The sequence below is a fragment of the Equus quagga genome, chromosome 9 (genome assembly GCF_021613505.1).
Source record: "Equus quagga isolate Etosha38 chromosome 9, UCLA_HA_Equagga_1.0, whole genome shotgun sequence".
Classification (NCBI taxonomy): domain Eukaryota; kingdom Metazoa; phylum Chordata; class Mammalia; order Perissodactyla; family Equidae; genus Equus; species Equus quagga.
In genome coordinates this window covers 64402357-64414419 of record NC_060275.1, presented here as the reverse complement: position 1 = coordinate 64414419, position 12063 = coordinate 64402357, and the positions used below count along the sequence as shown (strand labels likewise).

At 37.6% G+C, this 12063-nt stretch overlaps 1 pseudogene; it reads left to right on the top strand.

Moving 5' to 3' along the window:
* The first annotated feature begins 472 nt into the window (after positions 1-472).
* The window catches only part of LOC124244576 (olfactory receptor 7A17-like), a 21504-nt pseudogene continuing 9913 nt past the window's right edge, over positions 473-12063 (top strand).

The window sequence follows — 12063 nt, the reverse complement described above, 5'->3', positions numbered from 1 at the left end:
AAATATGCCCCATCTTAAAAATAACAAAGAAATGCCCTCATTTCACTATACATCCTTTCACACCTATTTTGCTATTTTTCTATGCCCTTTGATTCCAAAAATCCTCAGCATTATGTCCTACCTTTATTGTAAGGACTTTACACCTTCCATTCCCTGTTTTAATTTGGCTTCTTAACCATGATTTCTTTGTCAGCAACGACCCCTGTGATGCTGAGTTCAATATTCACTTCCTTTCAGCATTATAAATAAGACCAAATTAATTAATCTATCAAGCAAGCAAATAACTACAGTGATCTCTGGGCTCAGTACTAAGCTGGATTAGTTATTAGGTGACCTCAGGTAAACATTCTTCTCTTCCATTCTCTCTATCTCTCTCCTAGACTATTTACTGGGCTCTTGAACTCACCTAGAAGGGACCTCTGAAAGGAAGGTCTCCATGTGAAAGCCCAAATTCTTTCCTGGGTGGTTGATGATGGAGACCGAAGATCTGTCCCCAGACAAGACAGCAGGAAGGAGGTAAGAATTGTTCTTCCAGTAACACTTAGGAGCCCAAAGAAACAACCATGTCCCATCCAGCCCAAGGCTGCACACACTCAGGGACTGCAACAGACAAAATATTTACAGCTTCCTACAGTGCTCATTAGGCATATTTCCCTATTGTTCTTCCAGCCTCGAAGCACATTCTTTCCCTGTGGGACACTGGTCTAAACAGAAAAAAACTTTCCCTCCTGATTCTTTGTTCCCAAGAGACCAGATTAGGAGTCAAGTGAATCCAGTTGTTTTTTACACCTTCTCCAGGGACTCTCCTCCCTTCCAGAGGTCTGACCTATTAGCACCTTTTCCCAATTCTGAGTTAAAGTTTTCTCGAACAGGTAAGACTGACAAAACTGCCTGTCTGGCTACATCCCTTGGATCTTCAAAGCATTGACTTGTGGTGGGGACACAGCCCCTGAGTCTCCAGAAAATTCCTGCCCTCCTCTTCAACAAGGGGCAGAGTTGTGTTACTCTGATATAAGATTTTGAGCACTACATTCCTTGGCTCCATGAAAATTTTGCCCCAAAATTCTATTTAATTTTTATATTAAAGATTCAAAGCTATCATTTAACACCTCATTATAAAATATTTGTTAATTATAAGAGAAATATTGGTATCTTTTTATGCACTATAATCTAAGGTTAGCACCTTTTAGGGATTGCGTGATTCAAGTCTCATAAAAGCCCCTTCTATGAGGCAGTTCTATAATGAACTCCATTCTCTGTGCTTGGAGGGGTTTAGAGATCTGCCCAAAGTTACAACCAAGTAAGAGATGGGACCTTGATGGGATTTCTGTCAGGATGCTTCAGTTCTCAAAATCTGGGGCAGTATTCTCAACCAGAGATGATTTTGCCTTTGTAGATACTTGGCAACATGTGAAGAGATGCTGCTAAAAACTAGCAATCCACAGGACAGCGCTCAGCATAAACAACTATTGTGACCCAAATGTCAACTGTGAGAAATCCATTCTCCACTTCTCCAACTTCATTGTGCATGCAGATCACCCAGGATGCTAGTTCAAATGTAGATTCTGCTTGAGCAGATCCTGTGGGCCCAGAGATTCTGCAATTTCTCGGATAATGTTAATAGTACAGACCCTGATCTATGGACTACTCTTTGAGTAGCAAGGCTGTGGTGCTATGTTAGAGTAAGGTGTAGGTGGTTTGAGGTCTTCACCAAAAAGTGAATTTGTATGTAATTTTGAAGGAACAGTCTATTTACTCATTCCAGAAGCTGTGATAAATCCTGTGTTTAATTCTTTTGTATGGGGTCCTCGGATGTCAGCAAATAATATACATCAGAAGAAGACTTTTAGTAGGCAGAATAAGAGCCTCCAAAATATGTCCACAGTCTAGTTCCCAGTACATTTGAATGTGTTATTTTTTACAGCAAGGGACAATTAACGTGGTGGATAGAATAAGTTTCCTAACCAGCTGACTTTAAGATAAGAAGAATAGCATGGTTACCCAGGTGGGACTAAGGTAACCCTCATGGTCCTCTAAATGTTGAAGAGGCAAGCAGAAAAGTTCCTGTCAGAGAGAGATTTGAAAATATTAAGCTACTGGATTTGAAGATGGAGAAAGGGCCATGAGCCAAGGAATGTAGGTGGCCCCAAGAAACTGGAATAGGAAGGGAAAGAAATCTTCCCTGAGCCTCCAAAAACACTCAGCCCTGCAGATATCTTGCTTTCAGTCCATGTAGGCCCATTTCAGGGTTCTGACCTCCAGAACTGTAAGACCATGGATTTGTCCATTTTCAGCCACTAGTGTGACAATTTGTTATAGCAGCAGGAATAATCTAAAGCCTAATTTATTCAATAAAATTTTGTTTCAGGGAATTAAATTTAAGCCTCATGGTTCTTTAATTTAGCTTCCCTTGTGTAAGCGCATTTTGTGTTGAAATCCTACCTTAAATGGAAGAAGAAATCTAAAGTCAGTTGGGAGAAATTCAGTATTAATAGATGGTACAGCGAATTTCCCATTTTTGTTCTGTCTTTGAGGCTTTGGGGCATTAAGATAGGAAAAGTAATCCATTATTAAAATTAGCGTCAACCATTCTACTTTAAATCTCTGTGTCTACTTTTCTACATTCTTTGAATTTCATGTTAATTCAAACATTCCCTCTTTCCATTTCTATCCTTTCTAACATCCTATTAAGTCCAGTTAATGTAAAAGATGAGATTATACATGCATCTGTGTATAGGTATATGTATGGGTGTGAGTGTGCTTATTTGAAAAAAATATATAAATGCACATAACATGTACATATATATCTTCATTACTGTTGAACATTTTCTTGGAATTAAAAAGGCATTTCCACATTTTCATTTATACCTCACAACATCCATCTGAAGTTAAGTTTAATATTTCACATTACCTTCAGAAATCAGGAAACTGAGGCTCAGGAGATTAAATTTTTAACTATTATATAATAGGGCAGCTAAAGCTTATTGTACACCTTCTTGAATTATATAAAAATGTAATGATGCAGTGTGCACTCTCAATTTCTGTATGGCTCCTTTAATTCCAGAAAGAGTACATTTTAAATATGTATGGTCTATTGAAGGTTACCATAGTCTCATAAGTTAGTTAAATGGAGAGAATGGTGCACGGCTCAGAGTAGGATCTAGAGCGCAGGTAGCTGTGTCATTCTGAATAGGTGTGGGCGACTCTTCTAACTGGGAAGAAAACAAAGTGTCATATATGGATATAGAAACAGTGAACTAAGTTTAGTAATTCACATGATAAGCTCTTTTCCCTGTAAGTAGAAGATTAACATTGAAACACTAAATACAAATGTAGTAGATTGACACTAATTGGTTCAAGACAAAAATGCCCTATGGCCACACATATGATCCTAGATGAGTCTTAAAAACATAATGTATAGATGGACAGCTGACCAAAGACTCATAAGGGGCTCAGTGTAGGTCAGAACAACTCCACATCATATAATCCCATGGGATAATAAAGGTATTATGTTAAACCATTTGACTTTAGGATGATTTATTATGCAGCAATAGCTATTTGGTACAATAATCAAAGCAAACAGAAATGATGGCAATTTGATCATCAATTTCTTCTTATTTGGCACATATTCTAATTGAAGACAACACTCATGATCATTCTATTGTTCAAGTTCACTTCGGATAGTTGTACAACAAGTGGCTATATTGAGGTTGCATTGCAGGGGACTTGGAGAGGTTGGAGGCACATATTTATTTGTGGAGAACAACTGCTGGCCCTGAGTTACATGGCTGGGCAGGAATTCAAGCTCTCATGAGCCACCACTTGATTATGAAGATTGAAGAGATTTCTGAGAAAGAAGGAGATGTGTAAGCTTGACATTTTTCATTTGCAGTCCCTTTAGTGATTATGACAAAATTTAGAAAAAGGGGGATATTTTATTTAGAGCACTAGAGGAATCATATTTGTAGGCAGAACTAAAATTTTTCAAGCAGAAACAGAAAAATAGTTCAAGAAAATCTAAAAACACACCAATAATTCTTTCATTCAAATGCATAAACCCCCTCATATGTGGACACCAATTTTCCACACTTCAGTGAGCAGATGTACAACATGAGAAGAGATATTTTGCATAGTAATAAAATATGTGATTTAAAATTTTGCTTCGTTATATTTAAACCCATCACTGACTCTAAGACCATATTAAGTCAGGCTATTATCAAAATTTGCCTTTCCATGTAGACTCCACTAGGAGATCAACATTTGACCATCAATTTTTGCCATGATTATGGTAGACAATCTGCACACTGAGCTGAACAGGAGAATAACACCAGGGGACCAGTCATAAAACTCAGTAACCCATAAAGTCTACAATATCAGAAAGAGCAGTTAAGGTAGTAATACAGACAAGAATGATGAACCCAAAGTGAAAACTATGGTTTTAGAGTTTTCTTTGCAATAAAATTATATAAATGGCCTTAGTTGCCAAGTGCATTTTTGTCCATATGAGTGATACTACTCATGACTATTCTTCCAGGAAAACCAGGTAAAATTCCTTGGAATGACATATGTAATTTGAGAGGAAATTATTTAAGAAATCCTTGTTGCCCCTAGAAATAAATAGGAATTTATAAATATTTCTAATTCAAGATTGGGAAAAACTTTGTGAAAGTAAGAAAATGGACAAAGGGGAGGCCACCCCAGAGGTGAAGTGGTTAAGTTCATGTACTCAGCTTCCACAGCCCAGGGTTTGCCAGTTCAGATCCTGGCTGAAGACCTATGCATTGCTCCTAAAGCCTTGCTATGGTAGGCGTCCCACATATAAAATAGAGGAAAATGGGCACGGATGTTAGCTCAGGGCCAATCTTCTTCATCAAAAAAGAGGACATAGGCCATCACGGTCAGGAGGAAGATGTACAACTCTGCAAATAACACACAAAAATACATCTGCACGATGCAACCTTTATAGGTTGTGACTTTGCTTCATGTCTGGGTGCTCCACATCATCTTTGGGATGGTGGTGGAGGTGAAACAGATGTCTACAAAGGAAAGGTTGGGGAGGAAGAACCACATGGGTGTGTGGAGGTGGGAGTCTGAGCTGATGGCCAAGATGATGAGCAGATTTCCAAACACAGCAATCATGTTGTCTGGGGAAAGTGTGTGCCCTGCAGGGGAAGGAGCCAGTCCTGAGGAAGGTCTTTCTACAGATATTCAAGGCTCAAAAGATAGCCAGTGTGTTGAGGGGAATGAGCAACAGGGAAAGTGATGAGATGGTGTCAGAGGATGCTGAGGAATAAGGCGGCTCCCTGCTGCAGCTGAAACTTCAGGGCACAGGGAGGCCCTCGATCATGTTGTTCCTTGCCGTTTATTAATTTTGTTTCCAAGAAAATCTGTGACTAGAAATGGTATCCTCCTCATCTCCATCCATGGTTAATATTCTGGCATCTGTATTTTATGTTACATTTTAGAGTGTATGAGCTGAGGTACCCCTGCCCCGAAAACTGTTCATGCTCCACAAAACACACACACACACACACACACACACACACACACACACGATGTACTGTGACGTCTTGGGACCATGGAGCTACCAGGCTCTTCTCTCCCTTAACCATAATAATTAGGAAAGAAATGATGCAACGCGTGTTGTGGAAATGAAACTGGCTCTACCCTAAGGAATGTAGAAATAGTGCCCAAATTCCAGTTGGTGAGCCTCTCAAGATGTGGAAAAAGGGGCTTTGTTATAAAACGACCATTTTGTACCCTGTATTAAAAGAAATATAAAGAGTAATTCAAAAACAGAGTGAGAGAGGAAAGAAATAAACATGAAGTGGGGGGAAAAGATCTAGTAAGCTCAGGTGGTCCCTGAGAGATTGTGCTCAGGAGCAGACTTCCTTGGTTCTGGCATCATTCCAACCCCATTTATGTCCCTTTGATGCCCAGAATAATGAATAAAGCAAAAAACACCCCAAACATCCAAAAGAGAAAGGAGTGAAACCTTTACAATATGAAGACATCTTACTGATTGACTATCTCACCAGAGAAATGAGCAAAGGGAATGAAACCACAATTTACAAAAGGAAACACACAATGTACAACAATGGTGGGAGATCCTTAAAGTGAAATGGTAAACAACACTTCTAAATTATATTACATCAAACTTTTTGAATCACAAAATTTGGTGTTGAATCTTGAATCTACCACGTAGTGTTTGAACTTCGAGAGACAACCAAACCATTCTGAATGTTTATGTTCTCACTAAATGGTGAGGATAGTGGTGTCCATCCTCCTGAGGTGGTTGACAATATATGTAAGAAGTTTAGCATTGTTTCCTCCTGTTAGTAAAAGATTGTTTATTAGTGGTGATGATTTTCTTTGTTCCGCTTTGTGGAATGGCCAGTGCAGAGGCCCAGAGGAAGTGCTTGCTTCAGGTGTTCCCGTCAAAAAAAGACAGGTGATGTTGTGAGATGAATGAGAAAGAACGAGCATGATGAGACAGTGTGAGCAAAGGTCAAGGTGTGAAACGGCTTCTGTGTCACTGCTGAAACCTCAAGACACACATGGTTTGTCATCCACACCATGTACCTCTTGCACTTTATTATGTTGTAAATACAGCTCATCAATTGAAATAAAGCCTGTCTTTAGTAACTTCTGTTTATTGAGTTCTCACCTCTGTATTATAAGTCACCTTGAAATATATGAGCCCAGGTATACCTGTTCTCTGAGGACTGCTCTCACTCCACAGGGCACACACACATACACACACACACACACACACATCAAGACCTCCTGGGCTGTGGTACTTCCATGCCCCTCTCACCCCAGCCACACTGATTAGACTGGAAATGGAAATGATGCAAAGTGTCCAGATCAATGATCTATTCCCTAAAGAACATAGGAATGGTATCTTGAAATTCCAAATCATAAGCTTCCCATTGGAAGATAAACTTGGGGCTCTATTTTGGGATGGCCATTTACAGCTCTCTATTAAAAAAAAATCTGTTCAGTAAAGAGAGAGACAAAAAGAGATAAAAAAATAAAATGGATGAGGAGAAAAAAAAATCCCATAAGATCAGGTGATCCCTGAGAGACTGTGAGTAATAAGAATCTTCCTTGGTTCTGGGGAATTCTAATCTTGATCACATCCCCTTGATACCCAGAAGAATAAAAAACAAAACAAAAATGTGTCGAACGTTAAAGTGGTGATAATTTTACGGTGTCAAACATCTTATAAATTGAACACCCCAAGAGAACAACATGTAAAAGGAATAACCCAAAAAGGAAATAAAGTACAACAGAAGTTGGACATTTTTAATATCAAGAAGATATGTTTTTCCAGTGCCTATTCTACATTCTTTGACTAATTGGGTTTTATAAGATCTGACAGAGCATGAGGCAAGCCTTTTTCTCCCTTTTCTTAGTTGGCATTTTTTCTTTGTTGTTCTCGAGCTTTGGGTTTTGATTTCTTTTTGAGAAACTTAATGGGCACACGCTAGTCTTGGTTCTGGTCTTCATTCAACATGCAAAGGCGTCCCCTGACCATGCTCTATAAATCCTGGTCACGCCGTGATACTTTTATCTTTTTACACTGAACAACTTTCTTTGTGTGGCTGTGCCTGAGGACATATGGCATAACACATTTATTTCATTGGCTTCCATCCTTGCCATTATAACGCATGATCCAGAAGAGTAGGGACTTCACCTTTTGTACTCATCTTCATATTTTCACAAAGGGATGTGAATATATGTGCACTTACATGAAAAAAGTTTAATAATATGAAAAGTTAAAATAAAAATAAAGAGAGAATGAAACCAAGTTTGGTAGCATGGTATTAAAACCACTTTAGTAAGTAAAGTTGAATGGAGAACCAACCACTGATTGAAACAATATGCAAAATGGTAATAGTCTATCTGGAAGAAAATGAACTTTCTCCCAAACTTCAGATATCTTCAAAAAAATCAGAGGTTATGAACGTAGTGTAAGAATAACCAATATATTTTAGATAAACATCTAGAAAACTGCATATAAAATCTACAGGTGGATAAAACCTTCTTATATAAGACAAGAAATGCAGACGTCAAAAGAGACATATTTACACAAAATTTAAAACTTCATATTGGCCAAAAATAGGCAATCAAATGTCAATGGGGAAATAACAGTTTTAAAACTCTGTTGAAATGCTGATAAATGTACGAAAGTAGGCATGCAATATTTGGGCATATAATAATTATATGCAAATCAAAAAGGTGATTGAATATATGAATCTTGGATCAAAATCAGTAATGGTTTAAGAAAAAACCCAGAAATCTCTTCCACACTGATCAGTCTGGGAAAACATTTAAAGTGTTGTGCCATTCATTGGGTTTGGAAATTTCAAACAGGAAGCAAAGGAGTATTCTCTAATTTTGATGCCAGAAATGTAATCTGCTACAAGGCTAGAAAACAACCTGAAAACAGCTGTAAATATCAAAAATACAAATATTCCTTACTCTGTGTGCCTCAGTCCCCACATATGCATCTATACATACATCCTATTGACATTCTGGTGCAGACTGTGCTTTGTGGTGCCTGAGTCCTGGGTACTGAAGGGTGTTTAGAGCATCCCTGGCCTCTACTGACACCTCCCTAAGTGACAGCCAAAATGTCTAGGGACATTTTTCATTATCCCCTGGGGAACAACATTCCTCTGGTGGGGAGCCAGAGTTTTAACAGAATAATATCAAAATATTTTTGTGTAATTTCTATAATAGCAATGCACTGAGAAAGAATATAAAAGGCTTTCAAAGTCTGAGTAGCACAGTCACACCATGAAATGTTATGCAGACACCGAAATAACGTCAGTGTTTCACTTGTTGATTGGAGGCAAGTCCCTGGGGTGTTACTGGGTGAGAAGGAAGAGTAGATGCAGAGGAAAATCGAACGCACTGAAACATAAAGAGCATTGATGACAAGCACGGGATACTATTCACGCTTTCGCATAAAGGGTATGAACATGTATGTGTGCATAACATAGGAAGAGAAGTTTTAAAAGAAACTAAGAATTTGTGGAATAAAGATTGTCGGTAGGAATGAAATTAGGTTAAGTATAGTGGTTTCAAAATAACTGTAATAAGCAAAATTGAAGGAGAATCTAAAACTAACTTATGTAAGACATGAAATAATAATTTAGTGATATCAACATGGGTTACTAATTCCAGATTAAACTTCCAAATACTTTGAAATAAGAGAATATAATAGAAAGCCTTTTAAAATATAGGGAAAAGCAGAATGAAGTTATAATTTAACCTAATATAAAGATATATAGATTCACACATGTTTAAAGAAGGTCAAGGTGATCTCCGGTCAAGTGCAAACAAGGATGTCTTCAGATGAAGGTCGAAGACCTTGCAAAGTTTGGAAACAGATCTAATCACAAAATGCTAAAAGGAACCAGGAAACAGCAGAGATGTAAAAACAAATTGGTAATATGTATAAATGGTAACTTATTAGCACTAAGTATACAGAAAAACTTTTATTTTTGTTTATAGCAAAAATTCAAAAGTGAAGAATAAGAAAGAGACAGCTTAATATTTCAGTAAGAAAAATAAAACATCAAAAAGCAATAGAGAGAACACAATATGACTGAGTGATAGAATTGACACCACACTGTTAATAAATACTCACAGTTCCCCACATATACATCTATACATACATGAAAGAGCTCAATGGCAAACCACAAAGTTAGTGACAAAAACTCTATTTCCTTGTTTAGAAGAATACAACCAAAAACAGGAATAAAAACACTGACCTCACTATGCAAATGTAAAGAACTTGTACAGACAAATTGCAATAGAGAAAACAAATGAATAACACAAATATATTCAGCTTTACAGGTAATGAAATAATTGCAAAGTAAAGCATAACCTTTTTTACTTATTACATAAATCTTTTATTGTGAATATTCAGAGTGAAAAAAGATACTGTGGAATAAATGTCTCATAAACTGTCATTGCAGGGTAATATTCACAAGCAATACATTGGTCTGGATCTTTCTCATCAATGTGGAAACATCACTGAATAGGCCCCATCTTAAAAATATAAAAGAAATGCCCTCACTTCACTGGACATCCTTCTTTGTGTGATACTCTTATTTTTCTACTCCCTCTAACTGCAAAACCCCTTCGACATGTTCCATTTTACTGGAAGTGCTTTATGCCTCCCATTCCCTTCTCTAATTGGGCTGCTATCACTTAATTGTCAGCAATCACTGCTGTGTTGCTAAGTTCAGTGTTCCCTTTTCTTTTCAGCATGAAAAATGCGTTGGTTAATTAGTTAATCAGGCAAGAAAACAACTGTGCAGTCTCTTAGCTTTGGTCCAGGCTGGTGGCTCTCAGGTGACCGCAGGTGTATATGCTTGTCTTTGATTCTCTCTGACCCTTTCTCGCAGTACCTGCTGGGCTCTCGGACTCACCTGGTCGGACACTCTGAGAAGAAGGTCACCGAGTGGAAGTCCAAATTCCTCCTGGATAGTTGATGATGAGACTGAAGCTCCACACTAGACAGCAGGGAGGAGTCTAGCATTAGTCTCAGCCAAACTTAGGACTCCTGAAGCAACAATGATGTTCCATCCAGCCCAAGCTTGCACAGGCCAAGGGACTGAGCAGAGGAGACATTTACAGCTCCCTATGTCTGCTCATTAGACACATTTCCCTCTTCTTACTCCAACTTCTAAGCACATGATTTCCCTGAGGGACGCTAGTTTGGACAGAAGGAAAAGCTTTCCTGGAGATCCTCTTTTCCCGATAGACCAGATTAACATCAAATGAATCCAGGTTTTATTTGTTCTTCCTCATGAACTCTGCTGGCTTCCACAGGTCTAACCTCCCAGACCCTTAGCCCAACCCTGATTTAAAATTTTCTCCAAAGTTAAGACTGAAGATCCTGTCTCCATCGGATCTTTTCAATCTTCAAACTATTGGCTTGTGGTGGAGACACAGCCCCTGATATCTACAGAAAACCGTTCTTCTACTCTTCCAATTAGGAAGAACTTTCTTCTTTGATATAAACCTTGGGCATTACACACTTTTGTTTCAACACAGTTTCCAATACAATTAGGAATTTCATACTAGGAACTGCCATTTGGTCCATTATTATGAAACTTACTTAGAAGAGACACATTTACATTTTTTGCACTATAACCTGGACTTGGATAGGAAAGTAAGTAGATTTTTCCTTGAAGCATCCAGAAGGAATCCATCCCTGCCAGCATCTTGGTTTTAGCCCAACGAGACCCATTTCAGACTTCTGACCTCCAGCACTGCAGGAGCGTAAATGTGTTTGTTTTAAATGACTAGTGTGGAAATCTTATATTAGCATTAGAAATTAAGTAGAAACATTTATCCAATAAAATTTTGTTCAGGAAACAGATTAAGCTTTTCAGTTCATTCATTTAGATTCCCCTGGGTAAAATCATTTTGTGTAATCCCACCTTAAGTAGAAAAAAATTTAAATCACTTTGAAGATATTTTGCCTCTTTAGCTGGAAGAGATTTTCTCATTGAGTAATATAAATGTGATTTAGGTTTTGATGCTGTTGAGGCATTAAGCTGGGAAAAGTAATTCATCATTTAAATTCATGTGTACTGTTTACTTTAAACCTTTCTGTATAAATTGCTACATTTTAAAAATTTCACGTTAATTCAAACATTCATTCTTTTCATTTCTATCTTCAACTTTCTCTCAATTTTGCTTCAACATAAAACATGGTTATAAAAGTTTGTGTACCTATACGTGTGTGAGTATAACTATTGAAATAAAAATGTATACAATTACCCACATATGTACATACACACAACTTTACCTTTGAACATTCCTTTTAGACTCAACAAAATATGTCCACACTTCATTTATATCTTGATTTATTTATATCTTGAATATCTTAACTTTCACCTGAAGCTATGTTTACTATCACACATTACCTTCAGGAACAAGGAAGGTGGCGTTCAGGGAGATTACATTTTTAACAATTACATAAAAAAGGCATTAAAGCTTACTGTGCACTTTTGATTTTTTTAATTTTTTCCTTTT